Genomic DNA, 26,064 nt, shown 5'->3' on the forward strand with positions numbered 1-26,064 from the left:
TCTTACCAATTTTTCTTTCATGGATCATACTTTTGGTGTTGTATCTAAAAAAGTAATCTGCTAAACCTAAGCTCATCTAGATTTTCTCCTGTGTTATCTTCTGTAAGTTTTATAGCTTTTCATTTTACATAGGTTCATGATTCATTTTGAATTAATTTTTGTGAAAGATGTAGTGTCTGTATCTAGGCTGATTTTTTTTTTGCACGTGGATGTCCACTTGTTCTGGCATCGTGTGTTGTAGAGACTATCCTGTCTGCATTAAATTGCCTTTGGAGAAGGCTCCCTTGTCAGTGTTTATTTCTGGGCTTCCTTTTCCATTCCACATATCTAGGTCACAGACCTCCCACATTGTTTTGATTACTATAGTTTTACAATAATCTTGAGGTGTCAAGCCTTCAAATATTTTTCTTTTTAAAAATTGTTTTGGCTTTCCTCAATCCTTTATGTTTCCAAATAAATTTTTAGAATCAGTCTGTCAAAATCTACAAATAATCTGCTAGGATTTTGAATGAGATTTTCTTGAAATACCAGTTTGGGGGAGACTTAACATCTTAACAGTATTAAATTTTCCAATCCAGAAACATGGTATCTCACTGAATTTTTTACATCTTCTTTAATTTTACTCAACAATATTTGGTAGCTTTCATTGAACAGTGTCTTGCATATTTTAATAAATTTATTGCTAAGAAATTTTTGTTTTTTATTCTAAGTGATATTTAAATTTCCAATTGTTTGTTGATAGTATATAGATACACAATAATAGATCTATATTTACCATGTAATCTGCAATCTTGCTAAACTCATACATTATTTATGGTTGCTTTTATACAGATTTCTTAGATTTTTCTATGTATATCATCATGTCATCCATGAATTAAGGCAGTTTTATTTCCTCCTTTCCAATCACTATGATTTTTATTTCATTTTCTTTCCTTATTGCCCCAGATCACCTAGGACCTCCAATAAAATGTTGAAATGTGAGCGTGAACATCCTCATTTTGTTCCTAATCTTATGGGGAAAAGACTCAGTTTTTCACCATTAGGTATGATACTTGTTGTAGGTTTTTCAAAGATGCTTTTTATGAAATTAAAGAAGTTCACTTCTATTTCTAGTCTTCTGAGACTTTTAAAAAAATCATGAGTGGAGGGCTTCCCTGGTGGCTCAGTGGTAAAGAATCAGGCTGCCAATAAAGGCAACGTGGGTTTGATGCCTTCTCCGGGAGGATTCCATGTGCTTCAGAGCAAGTAAGCCTGTGTGGCTCAACTATCGAGCCTGTGCTCTCGAACCTGGGAGCTGCAGCTGCTGAGCCCATGTGCCCTAGAGCTGGTGCTCTGCAACAAGAGAAGCCACTGCAATGAGAAGACTGCACACTGCAACCAGAGAGTAGCCTCCACTTGCTGTAATTGGATAAAGCCCGTGTGCAGTAACAGACCCATTGCAACAAAATTAAATAAATAAATAAAAATTATTTTAAAAAATCATGAATGGATAACAAACTGTATCAAATTCTTTGCATCTATGAGATGATCATGCAGTTTTCCTATCAATATGGTGAATATACTCACTAGATTCAATTTGATGAAGGACTTTGTAGCTTTCTTACCTTTTTTTTTTTTTGGTTTGAGGATCAGAGTAATGATGGTCTCATAAGATGATCTGGAATACAGTCCCTTCTCTTATATTTTATGGAAGAGTCTGCATAGGATTAATATTATTTCTTCCTTAAATGCTTGGTAGAATTCACCAGTGAAGCCATCTGGGTCTGGAGGTTTTGTGTGTGTGTATGTGTGTGTGTGGAACAGTTGCTATCTAAAAGTGTCTTTATTGGGTACCATACTACTGAGGTTAATCTATAAGGGGGCTTTGATAGTTTGTGTCTTTAAAGAAATTTGTCATTTCACCTGAGTTGATTAATTTGTTACAATAAAGCTAGTCATACTATTTCTTCGAGCAAACTCCAGGAGATGGTGAAGGACAGGGAAGCCTGGCATGCTGCAGTCTATGGAGTCTCAAAGAATTGGACACAACTGAGTGACTGAATAACAGCAACAATATTTCCTTATTATTTTAGTCTTCTCTCACTTTTTTCTTGATCAGTCTGGTTAGAGGTTTATCAATTTTATTGATAGTTTCAAAGAATCAGCTTCTAGTTTCATTGATCTCTGTTGTTTCTCTGTTTTCTATTTCACTGATTTCTGCTCTGATTTCATTATTTCCTTCCTCCAGCGTCTAGTATATTTAATTCATTTAAAAATATTTTCTTTTTTTAATTGAAGGTGGAAACTTATATTATTGAATTAAGACCCTTTTTTCCCCTAATATAGGTGTTTAATGCTATCAATATACTTTAAAGATTGCTTTAGCTTCATCTGTAACCTTGGTATATTTTCATTTTCATTCAGTTCAAAATATTTTCACTTCCCTTGTGATTTCTTCTTTGATTCATGTGTTATTTAGAAGGGTGTTATTTAATTTTTAATTATTTGGGTATTTACAGGTTTAAAAACTGCTTTCTAGTTTAGTGGTCAGAAACAATACTTTATATGCTTTTAATCCTATTATATGTCTGAGACTTTTTTTTCTTTTTTTGTCCATGCCGCACTGCTTATGAGATCTTAGTTCCCTAATTAGGGATTGAATCTGAGCTCTCAGCAGAGGAAGCACCAAGTCCTAACTGCTGGACTGCCCCTGGAATTCCCCACATCTACTGAGACTTTTTAATAGCATGGTATATGATTTATTCTGGTGAATGTTCCAAGTACACTTGAAAAAAATGTTTATTTTGTTATTGAATGGAGTGTTCCATTAGTGTCCATTAGGTCAAACTGACAGAGAGTGTGCTTCAAGTCTTCTGTATTCTTACTGTGGTTTTCTGTTTATTCATTCTGTGAGCTATTGAGGGAGGAGTATTGAAGTCTCTAACTAAAATTGTGGATTTGTCTCTTTTTTCTTTTAGTATTTTTAGTCTTTGGTTTCATGTATTTTGAATTTCTGTTTTACTTGCAAATATTGATATATTAGTATCATTGTACCTTCTTAATCAGTTAATCCTTTCATCTATGAAATGTCCATTTTTATCCCTTGCTTATTCCTTGTTTGAAATCTATGTTATTTGATGTTAATATAGCCACATTAGCTTTATTCCGATTAGAATTTGTGTGGTATCTTTTCCCAAGCTTTTGTTTTTTAAGCTATTTGTGTCATTGATTTCTTGTAGACAATATATAATTGTCTTTCATTTTAATCTAATTTTACAATTGCTGCCTTTTAATTGGAGTACTTAGACCATTTATATTTATATTTATATGGCTGGGCGATGGCACCCCACTCCAGTACTCTTGCCTGGAAAACCCCATGGACGGAGGAGCCTGATTGGCTGCAGTCCATGGGGTCGCACAGAGTCGGACACGACTGAAGCGACTTAGCAGCAGCAGCAAGTTACTGTCTTGCTCTTTGCTTTTTTGTTTCTGTTTTGTTTTTCTTTGTTCCATGTGTTCATTATTCCCTTTCTCCCTCTTTACTGTCTGCTTTTTGAGTGTTTTTATGCCGTTCCCTTCTCCAGGGGATCTTCCCAAAGCAGGGCTTGAACCCAGGTCTCCCACGTTGCAGGCGGATTCTTTACCAGCGGAGCCACAAGAGAAGCCCAAGAATACTGGAGTGGGTAACCTGTTTCTTCGCCAGCAGAGCTTCCCAACCCAGGAATTGAACTGGGGTCTCCTGCATTGCAGGCAGATTCTTTACCAACTGAGCTATCAGGGAAGCCCTTTTATTATTTTCTTTTTGAATGCTTTTATGATTCCATCTTATCTATACTATTAGCTTACTGTCTATGCTGGTGCTGCTGTTAAGTCGCTTCAGTAGGGTCCGACTCTGTGGGACCCCATAGACGGCAACCCACCAGGCTCCCCTGTCCCTGGGATTCTCCAGGCAAGAACACTGGAGTGGGTTGCCATTTCCTTCTCCAATGCATGAAAGTGAAAAGTGAAAGTGAAGTGGCTCAGTCGTGTCCGACTCTTAGCGACCCCATGGACTGCAGCCTACCAGGCTCCTCCGTCTATGGGATTTTCCAGGCAAGAGTACTGGAGTGGGGTGCCGTTGCCTTCTCCGAGCTTACTGTCTATACTATTTCTTGATTTATATCTTTTTGTGTGTGTGTTTGGTTTTGAAATATAGGATTTCAATTTATCTAAGTATACTGGCAAGTATTATTTCACATGTAAAATGAACAATATACTTCTATTTTCCTCCTCTTGTATTTTGAACTAATGTTATAATACATTTTATTTCTGTATGTGCCCCGAATCCTGCAATCCATTGTTATTGTTTTTGCTTAAAACAGGCAATTATTGTTAAGGAGATTTAAAAATGGGAACAAACATCTTATGCTTACCTGAATATATACCTCATTACTTTTCATTACTTTGTGTCTATCTGGAATAATTTTCCTTCTTCTTGAAGAACTTCCTTTAACATTTGTTGTAGTGCAGGTCTGCTGGTGACAAATTCTCTCAATTCGTTTTTGCCCAAGAAAATACTTATTTTAACTTAAATTTTGAGTGATGTTTTCAGTAGGTATAGAATTCTAGAGTATCAAGTTTTTTTTCTTTCAGTGTATTAAAATTTTTGTTCCATTGTCTTCTAATTTGCATGATTTCTTATTAAAAATCTATGATAGTTCTTATTTTTGTTCCTCTACGGATTCTTTTGTTTTCTCTCTGGTTGCTTTTAAGATTTCATCACTGGTTTCAGTAATTGGATGTTTGTGTGCTGTTATGCTTTTGTATGTGTGTGTTTATTCTGATTGGACTTCACTGAGCTCGTTGAATTTATGAGCTTATATTTTAGTCACATTTAGAAAAATTTTCACCACTATTCAGTGAATGCTTTTTTTTCTGTTGTTCCTGCCCCTGCTTCCTTCTGGTACTCTAGTTTTATATTTGTTAAATTGTTTGATATTGTCTCACAGATCACTGATTTTTATCAGTCATTTTTCCCCCCTTAGCTTCATTTTGGATTAATATATTTAAGTTCCTGATTATTTTTTCTGTAGTGTCTTGTGTACCATTAATAATATATTAGTACCTTTTCATTTCTGATGTTATGTTTTTCATGTTTAGAAGTTTCATTTGAGGTGTTGTTTTTAGCTTTTATATTGTATACAAATATTGTAATTTGTATATTGTTTTTAGCTTTTATATTGTACTATAAAATTTACAATTTTATATTGTAATTGATTAAAATAATTAATCATTTATATCCTCCCTGGATCTGTTTTTATTGAATAATTTTTATTCTAATTATGGTTATTTTTTTAATGTAAGGTAATTTTTGATAGGATGCCAGTCATTGGAAATTTTAAGTTGTTGAGTGCTTAAAGACATTTGAAAGAGTATGGGACAGGATGAAGTTATTTGAATCAGTTTGGTCCTTCTCAGTCTTGATTTTAAACCTTATTATGACTGGTTCAGAGCAGCTTTCATTTACTCTAGGGCTCTTTTGAAGAAGGTAATGGCACCCCACTCCAGTACTCTTGCCTGGAAAATCCCATGGACCGAGGAGCCTGGTAGGCTGCAGTCCATGGGGTCGCTAAGAGTCGGACACGACTGAGCAACTTCACTTTCACTTTTCACTTTCATGCATTGGAGAAGGAAATGGCAACCCACTCCAGTGTTCTTGCCTGGAGAACCCCAGGGACGGGGGAGCATGGTGGGCTGCCGTCTATGGGGTCGCACAGAGTCGGACACGACTGAGAGACTTAGGAGCAGCAGCAGCAGCAGGGCTCTTTTAGTTCCACTACTAAGGTGTGACACTTCAGAGAGCTCAGCTTGATGCTCTCTATATTACAGGGTTTCTCCACTTTACTTAGTGAGAAAGGAAATAATTCCTAACTCTGAGTGAGCCCCAGTAATTGTTCTGCTTACTGTTTTCCAGTAATTCTTTTCCTGGCTTCCTAAATATACCTTTACTCAGCTAGAGTCTCCAGGAGACAGACTCCTTTGCAGATTTCCAGTAATCTAGCCTGTGAAATCTAGATATCTAAAATAACCTAGATGTTTTCCCAAACTCCCGTTTGTGTTACCCTAGTGCAGGAATGCTGCTGGACGTTGTTTAGATTCTTTCTCCTTGTGTCGTGGCCTAGAAACTGCTTCTAGACAGTAAGCTGGAAGGATACTCCTTATTTGTTTTCTGTTGCTCAAAGACTTCCTCTTCCTGAAACAATAATTTTTTGCAAGGATATCTAGTTGTTTACATTCGGAAGACAGTTCTCACAGCAGTAATTTTTTTCATGGGGATAATTGAAGTCTGTCTTTAGAATAAAGTTTACTGTGAAAGAGAGAATTTTGTTGAGTAGAATATCCCCTTTTCTACAGAGCTAATTAAAATATTTTGTTTTTCCATTTTGAAAAGTTACAAAGTCTCCTTAAGTTTGAGATCAACTGAGAGTCTCCAATTTTCAATATTCTTGGAGCAAGAAGAATATCAGTCTTTTATTTTTCTTATAGAATCTTATTTTTTGCAATACAAAATTGTTTTAAAAATCAAGATTTATAAAGTTATTGTAAGGAAATACATAGTATTGAGATGCTTAAAGAAAATGTCCTATCTTCCTACTCACTTAAACTTTCATTATATTTTTCTCTTTAGTTATCAGTTGGAGTTTAAGAATTACACATGTGACCATTTATAAGGCCATTGATAGTATTTGATCACTTAAAAATTTTTAAATGATAAACAGTGATTTCATAAAATGTTGATTAGTCTTTTATCAATATCAAATTTTAGCACACAATGAGAATAAGAAGATCTGTGTGTGACTGGTATCAGAATGTGTTCTTCCCACTTCAGTAGAGAACATTCAATACCTCTTAGGGGTAAAATTCTATTCTTGTAAACTCTCTCTAAATAGGCTGTAAACATTTGTGATTTTCTTTTCTTGAATTAGCCTAATCCTTTGTAATAAATTGAGGTTTTATGTTTTGCAGAGCTTTTGAAGACTAACTTTAGAGTCAAGAGTTTGAGGAATGAGAAACATATTAAATTAAATGTGTTCAGATATTTCCTTCCTTTTATGTGTTAAGTACTTGGCTGAAATAATTACTTTCATTCTCACTTAGCAGAGAGAAAAACTTTTCCATATATATTTCATTAGCCCTAAATAGGAGTAAGTTTTCCTAAAAGAGCTATTATATCTTATTGTCATATTATCTTTACCTTCAGACACATTTGTTGACATCATAACTTGGTAATTCCTCTATTGTATTATGTATTTCTCTATTATGTTGTATTCTTTTATATCCTGATAATTAATCATGGCATCATCAGCAGAGATAATGACCATGATTATGAAAGTGCAAAGCAGTTATAGCAAGGGCTGGTTAGATTCCTTATAATACTGTATTATTTAATAAGTACTCTTTATTCTTTTTTGAATTTTGCTGGTCACTACCGTGTTTTGGGCTGTTGAACGACCTATGCCTGCCTGGCCTGATTTTTGCTTCTAAACTGTCAAAATAATATAATTAAATATCTATACCAAGGGCTGAACTTTGAAAAATGTGTATATTTCTAGTTTCATTTTATTTACAGTGTATTTAGTTTATGCCATGTTATAAGTGCATATCAGGGTTTGTACATTACTTACAGGAATAACAGCAGAGTCTGCCCCTTTTATATAATTGTATACTTAACAATAAAAAGAAAATCATAATGTCATAATGCCTGTGATTCCTTTGGTGTTCTCCATTATCAATTAGAAAATAAACTAGATTTTCTAATTCCCCAGTTCCTTGGGGACTTATTTAAAAAGCAACCTGAATTTCTACCTTCATGCAAAAACATTGCATTGTTTACAAGAAGAATATTAAAATAATACAATTAGAATGAAAAGTGTTTTCCTTTGGGGTTCTCTCGAGAAAGAGAGTGACACAGACAGACACCTTGGGATATAGCAGGGAACATTAATATCTGCAAAGCTGATTGGTATTAATACATTCTGCTAATCAAGTTTATTTTCTTTACTGACTGAAATTAACATTGGTCCTTTAATTTGCAAATACTACAGTTCTAAAAATTATATTCCTGAGTTGATTGCTGGTGGTAATGCTACATGGTGTCATTGTAAACTCGCTGCAAAATAGATTATTTACACTCAGTCTAGAAGAGGAAATTATCCCCAGCATATCTTTCTTGCAAAATTAGTAGAAATGCTGGTTGTTATTAAACTTGATCAGCTGGTATCACAGCAGGGGTACTTGTGAAAAAATTACTTAATATCTCTTTGTTTACAGTCTTCACTGAGGTGAATATATTTAATGTAATTATTCAACTGCTAACCAGCTCCTGATGTTAACTATTGCTGTTTAAAGAAATTGCATTCTTAACAAAACCTGTACCACACCAAAGGTTTTATTTTCCTTTTCCTAAGAATTATATGTTGTGTATATATCTAGAAAAGAAGTCTTAATGAAGAGGTTTTGTGCTGATTAAGCCCAAAGGTGTTATCATACAGAGGAAATTTGATTTTTCTTGCATCTTCAGAAAGGGTAACATTGTGTAGAACTAAAAAAGGGGATTTCTTAATCAGCCATTGGTTTATAAGACAATATGGGAACAGTTCACTTTATGAGTGCCTCAATATCCCTTTTGAAGAAGCAATTAAACCCTAATAGGACCACTGTGGATTTAGTAAATAGATTGAAACAAACAGATAAAAATAGTGACTAATCTACAAAATTCTATTCTATTCTTGTTATAGAAAAAAATTACTCCAAATCAGAAATGGGCAAAATATGTAAATATAATGTGCTTAGATATTCATGTGGTGCCTGTTGATTTCAAGGGGGGTCATGCAAATGTATATGAGTGGACTTTCATTTTGAGTCTCTTCAGTTGGCTCAACAATTTGGTTTTTTAGTTATATTTATGTTTCACTGTATCCTTCAAACAGCTCCCAGAATGAATGTATTTCATGTCTTGAATCATTAGACCAGTCTTAAAACTGCATTCTTTTTCTCTACTTAAATATTCCTATGTAACTGGTTGGCTAACAAGATCACTTGGTCATCCAGGACACCTCTCATCCAAGGTCTGTTAATTTTTCTTAGCTCTGATATATGACTTCAAACTGGAAATGAATCTTTTAAAAAATACATTGCTCCCCAAGCATCACTCTAAGGAACAGAAAGTAGCTGGGTTGGCTATTATTTAGGGGTTTGGAAAAGCAGCTTAATGATATTCATATTAGAAATGATAAACCTGGAGAGTTAAAACTTCTTTCTCCAATATGTTATTAGGCTTAAGCTTCTTCAGCTCAACACTTTCTTTTTTTTTTTTTAATTTATTTAGCTGTGCTGGACCTTCATTGCAGCATGTGGGCTTCTTAGTTTCAGCACATGGGATCTAATTCCCTGACCAGGGATCAAATCTGGGCCGTCCTGCATTGGGAGCATGGAATCTTACCCACTGGACCACCAGGTAAGTCCCTCAACTCTTATTTCGATGGGAGAACATGTGCTGTTTTCAGTTGCCAGAATTCTTCAATTAAAAAAATATTAGAGCAACTCACTATTATATAATAATTTTTAAGTTACTCATATTATTATTCTTTGGGGATTGGAAGTGGTATATGTTTTTGTTCGCACCAAATTCCTATACCCAGCACAATTTCCAGCACACTGCGGGTGCTGACCAGGCAAATGTCAGCTTCCTCTACCTCCTGTTGTGGCCATCCCCTTGTTATACCTGTGTAATCACGTGAGCTCCAGGTGTCACACCTTTGTGCCCAACATTCTACCCTGAAAATATCATTTAAAGTCCAACTGGGAAATAGGAAGCACTCTATTTAAATCAGAGGGAATTTACTGCAGGAACCTTTTTCACAGGTGCCAGAAGAAGCTTAAAAGGAGGATGCAGAAGGTAACCAAAAGTTAGCAGCAGCAGGAATCCACGCACCTAGACTGAAGGGATGAAAGGAGGAAGCGGTAATGTCTCAGCTCAGGGCCTGATGGAACCAGAAACCACAAGAGATACTGACTGTAAGAGGGCAGAGCAACCATTGTTGGGGAGGCACCAGAGGCAGAGAAGGGAGAAATACTCTTGCTTCCCACTTCTTTGGGGCCTTTCATTTCTTAGTGGAAAACCCTGCAGAACACCAGCTGACCTGGGAGCAGAGGCTGCCTGTACTCCCTTCACCCCCATGACTCCAAAGCATAGCAGGGAAGGGTGAGGAATGAATATGAGAACAAAAAGGCCATGATGTGATCCACTCCCAAGGGGAGTTGCTGTAGGGATAATGCCAGTTTTGTGCATCCTATCTCCCACTTACATGTCCCTCTATGCTATGTACTCTTTCTAGTTAACTTCTACCCCAGAATAACTTCACAACACCTTTTCATCCTAAGAGACCCCTTTCTGGAGAAACTGACAACTCAAGATTGAGCAGCTAGCCTATGTTTTATACTCTGCTTGCCCAGCCCAGTAGAGATGAATCAAGTCCAGTTGACCTTGCCTCAGAGCACATCCACCCGCCTCCCAGATCATATTAAGAGCCAGAGGGAAATCTACCCAGGTTGAGGGTGGAGAGAGCAATATGACCTTGATGACACAGGCCAATGTCCAAGACTTTAGTGATGTGATTAGGGCAGCCTCTGCATCACCACAATTCTAGGCTTATACTTTTCACTGATGACTTTTTTCCTTTGGTCTCTCACAGTTATTTTATGATCCATAAGTGAGAATTTAACTTGTGTTGTAAAATAAGGACAAGATAAAATTAAGATATATTATTATTATTATCATCATTTATAACATCTGTCACTGAGCATCTGCTTCAATCTCTATGATAACTCCATGACACTAAAGCAGAATGTCTTGTCTTCAGCATTATTGACATTTTCACTTTAGTATTCTTGCCTTGAGAACCCCATGAACAGTATTAAAAGGCAAAAAGATATGAAACTGAAAGATGAACTCCCCAGGTCGGTAGGTGCCCAATAGGCTACTGGAGAAGAGTGGAGAAATAACTCCAGAAAGATTAAAGAGACAGAGCCAAAGCGAAAACAACACCCAGTTGTGGATGTGACTGGTGATGGAAGTAAAGTCCGATGCTGTGAAGATCAATATTGCATAGGAACCTGGAATGTTAGGTCCATGAATCAAGGTAAATAAGAAGTGATAAACAGGAGATGGCAAGAGTGAACATCAACATTTTAGGAATCAGTGAACTAAAATGGACTGAAATGGGTGTATTTAATTTAGATGACCATTATATCTACTACTGTGGGCCAGAATCCCTTAGAAGAAATGGAGTAGCCCTCATAGTCAACAAAAGAGTCCGAAATGCAGTATTTGCATGCAATCTCAGAAATGACACAATGATCTCTGTTCATTTCCAAGGCAAGCTATTCAATACCACAGTAATCCAAGTCTATGCCCCAACCAGTAATGCTGAAGAAGCTGAAGTTGAACAGTTCTATGAAGACCTACAAAACCTTCTAAGTGAAGTCACTCAGTCATGTCCGACTTTTTGCAACCCCATGGACAGTAGCCAACCAGGCTCCTCCATCCATGGAATTTTCCAGGCAAGAATACTGGAGTGGGTTGCCATTTCTTTCTCCTGGGGATCTTCCCAACCCAGGGATCGAACCCGGGTCTCCCGCATTGTAGGCAGACACTTTACCGTCTGAGCCACCAGGGAAGTTCAAACCTTCTAAAACTAACACCCCAAAAAGATGTCCTATTCATCACAGGGGACTGGAATGCAAAAGTAGGAAGTCAAGAGATACCTGGAGTAACAGGCAAGTTTCACCTTGGAGTACAAAATGAAGCAGGGCAAAGGTTAACAGAGTTTTGCCAAGAGAACACACTGGTCATAGCAAACACTCTCTTCCAACAACACAAGAGACAACTCTATACATTGACAACACCAGATGGTGAATACCGAAATCAAATTGATTATATTCTTTGCAGCCAAAGATGGAGAAGCTCTATACAGTCAGCAAAAACAAGACTGGGAGCTGACTGTGCTTGGATCATGAACTCCTTATTGCCAAATTCAGACTTCAATTAAAGAAAGTAGGGAAAACTACTAGACCATTTAGGTATGACCTGTATCAAATCCCTTACGATTGTACAGTGGAAGTGACAAATAGACTCAAGAGATTAGTTCTGACAGAGTGCCTGAAGAACTATGGACAGAGGTTCGTGACATTGTACAGGAGGCAGTGATCAAGACCATCCCTGAGAAAAAGAATGCAAAAAGGCAAAATGGTTATCTGAGGAGGCCTTACAAATATCTGGGAAAAGAAGATACAGGCAAAGGAGAAAAAGAAAAATATACCAATCTGAATGCGGAATTCCCAAGAATAGCAAGGAGAGATAAGAAAGCCTTCCTCAGTGATCAATGCAAAAAAACAGAGGAAAACAATAGAATGGAAAAGACTAGAAATCTCTCAAGAAAATTAGAGATACCAAGGGAACATTTCATGCGAAAATGGGCACAATAAAGGACAGAAATGGTATGGACCTAACAGAAGCAGAAGATATTAAGAAGAGGTGGCAAGAATACACAGAAGAACTATACAAAAAAGATCTTCACGACCCAGATAACCATGATGGTGTGATCACTCACCCAGAGCCAGACATCCTGGAATGTGAAGTCAAATGGGCCCCAGGAAGCATCACTACCAGCAAAGCTAGCAGAGATGATGGAATTTCAGCTGAGTTATTTCAAATCCTAAAAGATGATGCTGTTAAAGTGCTATACCCAATATGCCAACAAATTCGGAAAACTCAGCAGTGGCCACAGGACTGGAAAAGGTCAGTTTTCATTCCAATCCCAAAGAAAGGCAATGCCAAAGAATGCTCAAACTACCATACAATTACACTCATCTCACATGCTAGTAAAGTAATGCTCAAAATTCTCCAAGCCAGGCTTCAACAGTGCTTGAACTGTGAACTTCCACAAGTTCAAGAAAAGGATTTAGAAAAGGCAGAGGAACCAGAGATTAAATTGCTGACATCTGTTGGATCATTGAAAAAGCAAGAGAATACCAGAAAAACATCTACTTCTGCTCTATTTATTGTGCCAAAGCCTTTGACTGTGTACATCACAACAAGCTGTGGAAAATTCTTAAACAGATGGGAATACTAGACCATCTTACCTGCCTCTTGAGAAATCTGTATGTGGGTCAGGAAGCAACAGTTAGAACTGGACATGGAACAACAGACTTGTTCCAAATCAGAAAAGGAGTATGTCAAGGCTGTATATTGTCACCCTGCTTGTTAAACTTATATGCAGAGAACATCATGTGAAATGCCGGGCTGGATGAAGCACAAGCTGGAATCAAGATTACGAGAAGAAATATCAATAACCTCAGATATGCAGATGACACCACCCTTATGGCAGAAAGCAAAGAAGAACTAAAGAGCCTCTTGATGAAGTTGAAAGAGAAGAGTGAAAAAGCTGGCTTAAAACTCAACATTCAAAAAACAAAGATCATGGCATCTAGTCCCATCACTTCATGGCAAATAGATAGGGAAACAAAGGAAACAGTGACAGACTTTATTTTTTGGAGCTCCAAAATCACTGCAGATGGTGACTGCAGCCATGAAATTAAAAGACATTTGCTTCTAGGAAAAAAAGTTATGAAAGACCTAGACAGCATATTAAAAAGCAGAGACATAACTTTGCCAACAAAGGTCTGTCTAGTCAAAGCTATAATTTTTCCAGTAGTCACATATGGATGTAAGAGTTGGACTATAAAGAAAGCTGAGTGCCAAAGAATTGATGCTTTTGAACTGTGGTGTTGGAGAAGACTCTTGAGAGTCCCTTAGACTGCAAGGAGATCCAACCAGTCCATTCTGAAGGAGATCAGCCCTGGGATTTCTTTGGAGGGAATGATGCTGAAGCTGAAACTCCAGTACTTTGGCCACTTCATGCGAAGTGCTGACTCATTTGAAAAGACCCTGATGCTGGGAAAGATTGAAGGCAGGAGGAGAAGGGGACGACAAAGAATGAGATGGTTGGATGGCATCACCAGCTCGGTGGACAAGAGTTTGAGCAGGCTCTGGGAGCTGGACAAATGGACAGAGAAGCCTAGCGTGCTGCAGTCCATGGGGTTGCAAAGAGTGGAACACAACTGAGCAACTGAACCGACTGAATATTATCATCATTTATAACGTCTTTCACTTAGCATCTGCTTTGATCTCTATGATAACTCCATGACACTAAAGCAGAATGTCTTACCCTCAGCTTTATTGCCATTTTGGGCTGGACTCTTCTTTGTTGTGGGGGTTGCCTTGTACTTCATAAAATTCTTAAAATCCCTGCCTCTATCCACTAGAAACCATTAGCACTCCTTTCTCTCAAGTTGTGACAACTAAAAATGGCTCCTGATATTGCCACATGTCCCCTGGGATGTGGAAATCATTCCTGATTAAGAATCACTGTGTCAGGGTTGTACAATTGTTGTGATCCCATTTTACAGGTAAAGAAAATAAAAGTTAGAGATGTTAAGGGAGCATTCCAGGTTTTCTATCATCTTATATTTTAAATTAAAAAATATATTTGTTTTATTTATTTACTTATTTGCCTTACATGGGATCTTTAGTTGTGGCATGCAAACTCTTAGTTGCAGCACTTGGGATCTTGTTCCCTGTCCAGGGATGGAACCCAGGTGCCCAACATTGGGAGTGTGGAATCTTAGCCACTGGACCCCCATAGAAGTCCCTTAAATTTTTATATAAACTTTAAGTCAAATATTAGTGGGAACTCTGAGTGAGTGAGTGAGTGAGTGAAATCGCTTAGTTGTGTCCGACTCTTTGTGACCCCATGGACTGTAGCCCACCAGGCTCCTCCGTCCATGGGATTTTCCAGGCAAGAATACTGGAGTGAGTTGCCATTTCCTTCTCCAGGAGATCTTCCCGACCCAGAGATTGAACCCGGTCTCCCACATTGTAGGCAGACACTTTACCGTCTGAGCCACCAGGGAAGTTGCTGATCTGGGACAGAGTTAAACTGGGATTCAAAAAGAAAAGGCACTAAGTATATAATTTTGAAATCTACATCCAGGCCCTAGAAATTGAAGAGAGAATCTTGAATTTTGATAACTGAAAGGTTGTGGGATATTATCATAATAGTTATATGTTGTAACAAATTGAGAGTCAGGACTATTGGGGATAACCCTGGAATTTGCTTAGCAGGAAAAATAGCATGAGTGACTTTCCATCTGGCTTTGACTTAATGATTAAATTATTTAAATTTTTTCCTGCATTTAGAACCGTTGGTTTCTTCAAAATAAGAGCACCTTAATTTCCTTCGCCACATCTGTCTGCTCATTAATGTACATGTTTTCCTCTTAATCAGCATTTGGCTACCAGATGAAGTTTAGATAAATGGTTGTCAGCTTACCTTACAGTTGTTTTATGATAGGTTTTGGATGGAAGAGTTACAGCAGATACTCCTGATAAGAAGAGACTGCACTCCCTCTCTGTGGTTCATTGAACCCATATGGATCAGAACAGCTGGAAAGATGGATTTGCTACCTGAGGCCACCAGTTGTGTTGCCAACCATGACTCCCACTTGCTGACCCTTGTATAATGCATTGCAGTTGAAGGAATGTTGATCACTCCTTTCTAGTTTGTGATGGATGTGTTATTTAAAACTGATGGTCTTGTAAACCACTGGTGAGTTTCCATATCTCACAGATGTGAACAAGCCAGATAGTCAATAAATAATGCCATGTTCTAGAGGAACATGGCATGCAGGCTAAATTGTCCTGCAAACAAGCAGGTGGGAAGGTAACTTAGACCTGGTTTGGAAAGGCTTCTAGAAAAAAAAAATGGTTTCTGACTGTTATCGTTATAAACAGCATGCTTCCTTAGGGTCTGTGTTTTAAGATTACTTTATCTGAGTTGCTTGATCCCTAGGTCAGCTCCTGAGAGCACCTGCATTACCTAGAATGCTCACCTATGGCAAGCTGAGCTTGAGAGGACAAAGCTTTACTGATTTAGATATACCTACTCAGGCTGGGGTGGTGGGTCCAACTTCTTAAGAGGTGAATTTCTTTGATTGTGTAACATCCTTTGAGCCATCCATAGAGAGTTGTTTGGAAGCACTGTCATGGTTGACACCATTAAACTTTTATATATCATCCACATAATTCTTCTGCCACTGACTTTCTACTTCCCTAGCATCCTTCCTATTACAGCTTGACTTTCCAAGAAGCCCTGTCTCCAAGTAGAGTATAGGGCACACAAACCAATGGGAGTGCTTTAGTCATGTCCTAGTCAATATTTATGTCAGGCATATTTTGTATTATACAAATTCATAAATTGGCATCAAGCTGGAAAACTAATAAAATAAGGAGCTTCTATATCCAGAAAGAGGTTGGAGTTAGTCCTTGTATTCTAGCTATATTTATCTATGAAGTAAAATGACGCACCAGAGTGGTTTTAGCATTTCACCAGACATTCTTTATTTAAAATATTTATCTATTTATTTGGCTGTGTCGAGTCTTGGATGCAGGATCTTGGTTGCTTCACGCAGGATCTTTCGCTGCGGTGCATGAACTTCCTGGTTGTGGTGTGTGGGCTCCAGTGTATTTTTAGTGCTCAGGCTTAGTTGCTCCGTGGCATGTTGGAACTTAGTTCCCTGACCTGCCTTAGAAGGAGAATTCCTAAGCACTGAACCACTAGGGAAGTCCCATCAGACATCCTTTAACATATTTTTCTAATAGTTGTGTGGACTTTTTCTTTCCAAGCAGCTGCTGAATTTCCTCTGGGCAGTAACTTTTTTTTTTCTTTTTTACTATTTTTATATATACTGTAGTACATAGTACAGTGATGGAAACATGCTTAACCTTCACTTAAAACTTATTGCTTGTTTTCTGGCTCCCCTAACACTATTAATTCACCAAAGTAGAGAGATATTTGGTAAAGATGGGGAAGAGTCTGTTACAAGTACACTGAAGTGCCATGGAATGATGAGTTAGTTGATTGCCAGAATTATACAGTGGTGTCACCTGTGGTAAATCCATTACTATGTAAGTCATGATGCCTTTTTCTAAAGGAGCATTTATTGTGTGTTCTCTCTAGGTGTGTGCCTTAAAGAGCAAGGTAGACGCTACTAATATATTGGATTTATATAAAGAAAGGAAAATTCTAAATGTATCAGGAGGGATACATTGGAGGAATACACTGGAAATACATTTATGATCTGCACTTCTTTTGTGATACGTGACTACACTTCTTCACTAAACACAAAAACTAAAACAGTGAAGAGCTCTGCAAAAAGGATTTTTTGGAATAATTCTGACCTAGATGCTAGAGTGGATATCACATGGCTTTAAAATATGGGGGTAGAGAAGTTTGTTTTAAATAGGATATTCCCAATTAAAGAATAAATTACTGTTGGTTAAAATCTGTATCCATCCCCAGTTTTTCTGGTTATTAATATAGGTTAATGATATAATATTGAACTTGCTTTAAGTTGCTTTGAATCTGAGGGTGTTTATGTCCTTGCTTGACTTTGAAACACTGTTAGTCTTTCTGGTACCTCTGAGCTGTCTTAGACAAGGTGCTCACTTGTCTGTACTGCTGAAATTTCCAGGGTACTTCTTGGGTACACTCACTGTATCAGTCTCTTAGGGCTGCTCCAACAAGTTTTCACAAACTCTGTGGCTTAAAACAACAGAAATTGATTTCCTCACAGTTCTGGAGGCCAGAAGTCTGCAGTCTGCATCACTGGGCTGAAGTCACTGTCTCAGTGGGATAGCACTCCCTCCAGAGGCCCTAGAGGGGAATCTTTCCTTTGCCTGTCCCAGCTTCTTGTGGCTGCTGAATTTTTGGCTCATGAAACGTCTCCCTATTCTGCCTCCTTGGTCAAAGAGGCTCAAATCTCCCGCTGCTTCCCTCTTATAAGGATACATATAGCTGCATTTAGAGCCCACCTGTATCATCCAGGATAATCTCCTGGTGCCAAGATCTTTAATCACATCAACAAAGGTTTTGTTTTGTTTTTAATTTTTATTTTTGCCATATAAGGAAACATCCATAGGTTCCAGGGATTAGGATGTGGATATTGAGGGTGGGGGCATTATTCAGTCTACTTGAGTTATTTATTGATTAGTATATAGCGCTTTAGTTTAACAGTCATTTTCCCTTAGTATTTATAAGACGTTTTCCCCATTGTTGTCAAACATCCATGTTACATATAAGAAGTCCAATGCCAGTTTAACTACCATTCTTTAGTAAGTAATCTTGCCCCAAACACACTTGTATGTACTAGAAGCTTTAAGTGTTCTCCTTCTATTGTCAAATGTCACACATTTCTCCAGAATTTATTTATACTATGAGTCCTTCCCATATTTCTAGAAAATGTTTACCGTGTCCTTTCTATCTAAACACTTAAATCTTTCTTCACTTCAGGAAAATATTTTCTTTATTATTTGTTTCCCTTCATCTTTTCTATTATCTCTATTTAGGACTCTTATTAGATAGATTTTGGGTTGCTCAAACTATTATCTGAGACTCTTAATTTTTCTTTAAACTTTTTATCCCTTTATTTTTGCTTTGCATTTTGCAAAAAAAAAATCTTCAACTCAAGCTTCTAGCTTTGTATATTGAACTTTAGTCATGTCATTTCTGATATTCATCACTTCTATTTGGATTACATTTTATTTTGGTTCTTGTTTCGATTTCTAGGAACTTTGAATACTTAAAAAAAAATAGTAGCCTGTTACAGTTTTATGGCTGTCTTTTCTTGAATCTCGCTGAAGATTTTAACTATGCTTTTAAAAGTTCTCTACTTTTTCCTGCATGAGTCTGTTTCCTCCCACTGAAGTATTAACATAAGGATAGGTTGAGTTCATTCTGTATTGTTGTAAATTCATATGATGAGAACCTTTCTGTGTCTCCCATACTTAACTACATGAAGCTCAGCTCCTTTGGGAGGCGTGTTCAGCTTCAGGTGAACACAGTTGTTCAATTTCTGCAAAATACTATAAGTCTAAGATTACTCACAGATAGAGTGTATTGAAATGGGCAATTGCCAACTTACTGAGAGCTAATCTTTCCTGTTAGGTTGTTAGCCTTATGAAAAGTGATTGCATGTTATCCAATGCTGTATCTGCAGCACTTAGCCCTGTTCTGGCCATAACTGTTGCTTAATCAATATTTATTAAATAAAAGAATGAACAGATATATGATATTTCAAGTTTGGCATAGATTATCACTTGACTTGTATTGAAGGTAGAATCTAAAGAAAATGAGGTCTTTGGGGAAGAAGATTTTATTCCATATATCATCGTTTATTGCCTCGTATATAGTTGGATTGAAGTAAAAATATAGCCAGAACCCATCTTTTCTATTTTTTATTTTAAAAATGTTAAAAAGTTCATGTATAGTTGATTTATAATACTGTGTTAATTTCTGCTGTCCAGCAAAGTGATTCAGTTATATGTATATAGATTCTTTTTCATATTCTTTTCCATTATGATTTATCATAGGATATTGAATACAGTTTCCTGTTATAAAGTAGAACCTTGTTGTTTATCCATTCTATATATAATATTTTGCAGAACCTATCTATGAGACAGAACCCATCTTACAGAGGGTTTCCTGAACACTTGAGAATGGCCACAGTCAATAAAGAGTACTTTCCCTGACTATCCATTCTCCTCTCTGTAAGGAGGAGGACAGGTTACTTGAATGCCCCTCATGTTTCCATGACTTTGTTGGAGCAGTTCCTACTTCCACCAGGACCCTTTTCCTGCCCCATCCAGCCTTCCCTGACTACTTCAAACCACATTGCTGTCTCCATTTTGTGCTTCTATAGGACTTGTATATGTATCACACTATTTAGTACTTCAGTTTTATTAAACAAATATTTATTGTCTCTGAACTTGGCTTTGAGCTAGGTTCCAAAGATTATACAAAGATGAAAAAACTCATAGTTCTGTTTTCAAAGAACCTGCAGTCTGGTAGGGAATGTGGTGTATAATAAGAAGCTGTACGAAAACTCAGTAGGACCAGAAGCATGGGAGTAGTAAAACAATATACATACGAAGCTCAGGGTGAGGAGAAGTGATGCCTTCCTGGTGTGTGGCTTTGGCATTGGCCTTGGAAGTTGAATGGGTTTTTGTCAGAAGGTAATGAAGGAGGAAAAGAGAAGATAGAAAGAAGAGATATGTATAAAATGCTCAATTAAACCGACAGAAAAAGAGTGGAATACCAAAGTAAGAGCCAAGTGAAGGTGTCAGCCACTCAGTCACGTCCGACTCCTCTGTGACCCCATGGACTGTAGCCCACCTCTGTCCATGGGATTTTTCAGGCAAGAATACTGGAGTGGGTTGCATTCCCTTCTCCGGGGGATCTTCCCAACCCAGGGATCAAACCTGGGTCTCCTGCATTGCAGGCTAATTCTTTACCAGCTAATCCACCAGGGAAGCCAAGAGTGAGGATAACAAATATGATAGCTATTAATCCAAGCATACCAGTAATCACTTGGAACATCAGACATGTAAATGCACCAATTAAAACATAGGGAACATCAGAGTGAATCAAAAAGCAAGACCCAACTATATTTATCTATAAGAAACCCGCTTTCATCTAAGATTCTTAAAGACTTAAAAGTGAATGGATAGGGAAATATACATGCATAGGGAGACTCAATATGTCATTATGTCAGTTCTTCTGAACTTGATCTGTAGACTCAGTACAATCCAGATCAAAATCCCAACAAGTTATTTTGTGTATACTGACAAAGAGATTATAAAACTTATATGGATAGGCAAAAATACCCAGAATAGTTGACACTGCATTTAAAGGATAAGAGCAGTTAGAGAACCAATACACCTGACTTGTAGACTTAATATAAAGTTATAGTTATTAAGGCAGTGTGGTACTAGTGAAAGAAGGGACAAGGAGATCAACGGAATGGAATAAACAGCCCACAGAGAGACTCAGATGAATATAGTCAACTGTTCATTGACAAAGGAGCAAAGCCAATATAATGAAGAAAAGATAGGTTTTACAACAAATGGTGCTGAAACAATTAGACATCACGAGCAAAATAAAAAAAATCTAGACACAGACCTTACACCATTCAAAAGATTATATCAAAATTGATTATACATCTAAATGTGAAATTATAAAACACCTATAGGATAACATCCCTAGATGGGAGAAAATCTAGATGACCTTGAGGTTGGTGATGACTTTTTAGATTAAACACCAAAGGCATTATCCATGAAAGAAAAAAAAAATTATTAATAATCCTGAGACTTCCCATCCAGGAACATACTTTATCTCTCCTGTTATTTAGTTCTGTTTAAATTTCTGTCAGCAGTGTTTTGTGGTTTTTAACAAACAGGTCTCGTACATATTCGTTAAATTTACCTCTTAAGTATTTAATGAATGTTTTGGTACCAGAGTAAATGGCATATTTTTTAAAATGTCAATTTTCAATTGTTTATAGCTATTACATAGAATGCAAATAGTTTTTTTATATTGACCATGTATTCTGTGATCTTGATAAACTCAATTGTTAGTTCTACTAACATTTTGTACTTCTAGTATTAAGTGTGTAATGTTGCATAACAGCTACCCCTAAACTTAAATGGCTTGAAACAGCATTTATCGTCTTAAAAGTTTTTTGAGCCAGGAGTCTGGAGGTGGCTTAGCTGCATCCTCTGTCTCTGGGTCTCTCACAAGACTAAAACCAAGGTGTTGGCCAAGGTTGCCATCATCTCAAGGCTCAGATGGAGTAGAATCTGCCTGTACAATGTTGAACAGAAATGGTAAGAATAGACATCTTTGAGTTTTCACTGATCTTAAGGGTTAAGAATTCAGCTCATCACCATTAAGTGTAACATTAGCAGTAGAATTTTTTGAAGATCCCCTTTATCAGCTTAAGGTTTGATTAAACATGTTGGAAAGCTAAGTACTAAGAGTGAATTTTTTAAAAGTCATCTTTTATATGAAACTAAATAAAAGCTCAATCTTTTCTTCCTAAAACCTATGAGATCTGTTATGTTTAGGAACTGAAAAATTTCAGAGTTTAGAATGATAATTTAGTTCATGTACTATTTATTACTTAAAAACTCCTTGGGGACTGAGCAATACCTCATAATCAAAGGCATAATTATTTCCATAGAAAATCATGAATGCTCACTCTGTGTGGGATAAATAGAATCTTTAATAGTCTCCTGTTAGTTCAAGTCAGGTTTTCTCATTAAATGAGCTCCAATCACATCAAGTTTTGCTACCAAAGGAATACTGATAATACTGTTCATAGCTCTTTTTCTTGGATTTAGAATTTCAGAAAAGAGATTGAGTTCATATAATAGATGGCAATAATAAATAGACTTCCCTGGTGGCTCAGTGGCAAAAGAATCTGCCTGCCAATGCAGGAGATGCAGGTTCAATCCATGGGTCGAGAAGATTCCCCAGAGAAGGAAATGGCAACCCACTCTAGTATTCTTACCTGGAAATCCCATGGACAGAGGGGCCTGGTGGGCTACAGTCCATAGTGTTGCAAAGAGTTGGACATGACTTAACAACAACAACAATAATAAATAGAGATAAGAGGGAAAGTTTAAATGGAAGTCAAAGCATGCTAAAAGCCTTGCTTTAGGAGAAGACATTGGTAGAAAAGTATTTCTAAAGCACCCAACATGAGAGGCAGAGTGACAGAGAAGTCTCAGTTGAAATAGACATTTGTCTTAATTGACTGAAGTTGCATTACTTTAACTTTCTAAATTTTCAAAAGCATATGACTCTGTGAACACATTGCTAAGGCTCCTCCCTAAACCTTGGGAAAAGGTTTGTACAAGAGAGAGGCCCTGAAGCTTAGACTTCATGAACTTCTCATGGTAAATTTGACAAGGAAACAGCATTGCTAAAGTGACAGTTCGGAGTCTGATTCTGTCTCCTCCATCAACAATTACCTATATCTTTCAGTAAAAACTCCCCATGTGAACTTTATTTATTTATATAAAAATATGACCATACTGTACATTTGATTGTACACCTGCTTTTCTCCATTCAAACTGTATTGAGTGCAGTTTTCCCTCTATTTTATTTATAAGCTACCCAGAATTTCATCCTATGAAATATATTTGTAATTTAAACTAACTTGTTTATGATAGTTTATTCTTACTGCAGTGAACATTTTTATAAATATATCTGCACACATAATGTATTTCTGTAAGAGAAATACCTTCAAGAGATTGCTGTGTCAAAAAGAGCATGTGGTTAAAATTTTGATAGATTCCTCCAAATTGACTGTCCTAAAGGTTTGTATTCATACACTTTCTAGTAAGACTATGTGAATATGTCATTTGCCTTACTCCAAGCCCACACTGGGTACGATCATTCTACATCATCTTCAAATCTGATATGGTATCAGCTATCAGATACAATATCTATAATGCAGTATCATTGTTTTGATTTGCATTTATCATTGTCTAAAATTAATTTTTATTGGACCATAGTTGCTTTATAATGTTGTATTAGTTTCTGCTGTACAGCAAAGTGAATCAGTTGTATGTTTACATATATCCCTTTTTTGGATTTCTGTTCCCATTTAGGTTACCACAAAGCATTTAGTAGAGTTCCCTGTGCTTTACAGTAGATTCTCATTGGTTATCTGTTTTATTCATAGTGTCAATAGTGTATACACGTCAGTCCCAATCTCCCGATTCATCCCACCCACTTCCCTTCCCCCTTTGTATCCATGTTTGTTCTCTGTATCTGTGTCTGTTTCTGCTTTGCAAAATAAGATCATCTGTACCATTTTTCTAGATTCCACATATAAGCATTAATACATGATATTTGCTTTTCTCTTTCTGACTTACTTCACTTTGTATGACAGTCTCTAGGTCCAGCCACATCTCTGCAAATGGCACAATTCCATTGGTTTTTATAGTTGAATAGTATTCTGTTCGGAGAAGGCAATGGCACCCCACTCCAGTACTCTTGCCTGGAAAATCCCATGGATGGAGGAGCCTGGAAGGCTGCAGTCCATGGGGTCACTGAGGGTCGGACACGACTGAGCGACTTCACTTTCACTTTTCACTTTCATGCATTGGAGAAGGAAATGGCAACCCACTCCAGTGTTCTTGCCTGGAGAATCCCAGGGACGGGGGAGACTGGTGGGCTGCCATCTATGGGGTCGCACAGAGTCAGATACGACTGAAGTGACTTAGCATAGCATAGTATTCTGTTATATGTATGAACCACATCTTCTTTATTCACTCCTCTGTTCATGGCCATTTAGGTTGTTCCAATGTCCTGACGATCTTAAATAGTGCTACAGTGAACATTGGGGTGTGTGTATCTTTTTTAATTGAATTGTGGTTTTTCTCAGGGGTGGCATTTCTGGGTCATATGGTGCATTTAATCATTAGTGAGACTGAACATATATATTTGTATTAATAGTCTTTACTTCTGTCCTTGTCTGTTTTTTCTATATGTTTCATTTTGTTTGCCAAGCCTGATGTATTATTAGTTGATTTGTAAAATTAATTATTGTTAACTTATAAAAGACCTTGTTACTGCTCTTAGTATTTTTTCTTTGTCTTGTATTTTGCAGCATTTCCCTCAGTTTGTCAGTTCCCTTTTGGTTTCAGATAGAGCTGGTTACCATGTGTCTTTCAGGTGAAACAATTTAAGCCTTCATTTCCTCATGTGCTAAAAAGGAACAATATTGGTGTGACGTTCGTTTTGTGTGTCAACTTGACTGGTCATAGAGTCCAGGCATTTGGTCAAATATTATTCTGGGTGTGTTTGTGAGAGTGTTTTTAGACGAGGTTAACATTTGTACGGGTAAACCAAGTTAAGCAGACTGCCCTTCCTAATGTAGGTGAAAGTGAAAGTCGCTCAGTCGTGTCGGACTCTTTGTGACCCCATTGACTATACAGTATATGGAATTCTCCAGGCCAGAATACTGGAGTGGGTAGCAGTTCCTTTTCCAGAGGATCTTCCCAACCAAGGGATTCTCCTTCCCTCATAGCTCAGTTGGTAAAGAATCCACCTGCAATGCAGGAGACCCTGGTTTGATTCCTGGGTTGGGAAGATCCGGTGGAAAAGGGATAGGCTACCCACTCCAGTGTTCTTGAGCTTCCCTTGTGGCTCAGCTGGTAATGAATCTGCCTGCAATATGGGAGACCTGGGTTCGATCCCTGGGTTGGGAAGATCCCCTGAAGAAGGGAAAGGCTACCCACTCCAGTATTCTGGCCTGGAGAATTCCATGGACTAAGTTTATGGGGTTGCAAAGAGTCAACACGACTGAGCAACTTTCACCTTCACCTTCACTTCACCTCCCTCATCGCAGGCAGATTCTTTACCTGCTGAGCCACCAGGGAAGCCCAATGTAGTTGGGCCTCATCCAATTCATTGAAGACTTGTTTAGAACAAAAAGGCTGACAAAGAGGGAATCCTCCTACATGACTGATGTGCTGAAACATTGTTTTTTTTCCCCTGACCTTCAGACTTTGACTGACACATCAGCTTTTCTTGGATCTTAAACCTGCTAGCCTTTGGACTGGAACTTCCACCATTGGTGGTCTTGCTTCTCAGGCCTTTGGACTAGGACCAGAAAAGAAAAGTGAAAGTGAAATCACTCAGTCGTGTCTGACTCTTTGTGACCCTGTGGACTGTAGCCCACCAAGCTCCTCCGCCCATGGGATTCTCCAGGCAAGAATACTAGAACTCCCCATCAATTTTCCTGGGTCTGCAGCTTGCCTTCTGCAGATCTTGGAACTTCTTAGCCTCCATATTTACTTGAACCAGTTCCTTACAATAAATCCTTTTATTGTACATGCATATGTTCCTCCTCTCCAACCCTATTGGCTTAGTTTCTCTGGAGAACCCTAATACAGTCATCTACCTTACAGTGCTATTGGGAAGAGAGAAGGCAATATATGTGAAGAGTTAGCTTAATTTCTGTCACATAGTAAGTACTGAATAAATATTATGTGTAGTTAACTTTATTTGAATTATTTTTGCCATTCAGAAATTTTACAAAGTCACGTATATCAATCCTTTCCTTTATGACTTTATG

The 26,064-nt window shown here is 37.5% G+C and overlaps 1 long non-coding RNA gene across 2 annotated transcripts in view; it reads left to right on the plus strand.

Moving 5' to 3' along the window:
• Nucleotides 1-26,064, plus strand: part of LOC139185249 (uncharacterized) — a 102,653-nt gene that overhangs the window by 18,298 nt on the left and 58,291 nt on the right. For both annotated transcript variants that reach the window (XR_011568842.1, XR_011568843.1), the window contains exon 2: nt 9,347-9,475. This is a non-coding gene — a long non-coding RNA (uncharacterized lncRNA). The remainder of the gene's footprint in view (nt 1-9,346; nt 9,476-26,064) is intronic.

The sequence above is a fragment of the Bos indicus genome, chromosome 10 (assembly GCF_029378745.1).
Source record: "Bos indicus isolate NIAB-ARS_2022 breed Sahiwal x Tharparkar chromosome 10, NIAB-ARS_B.indTharparkar_mat_pri_1.0, whole genome shotgun sequence".
Lineage (NCBI taxonomy): Eukaryota > Metazoa > Chordata > Mammalia > Artiodactyla > Bovidae > Bos > Bos indicus.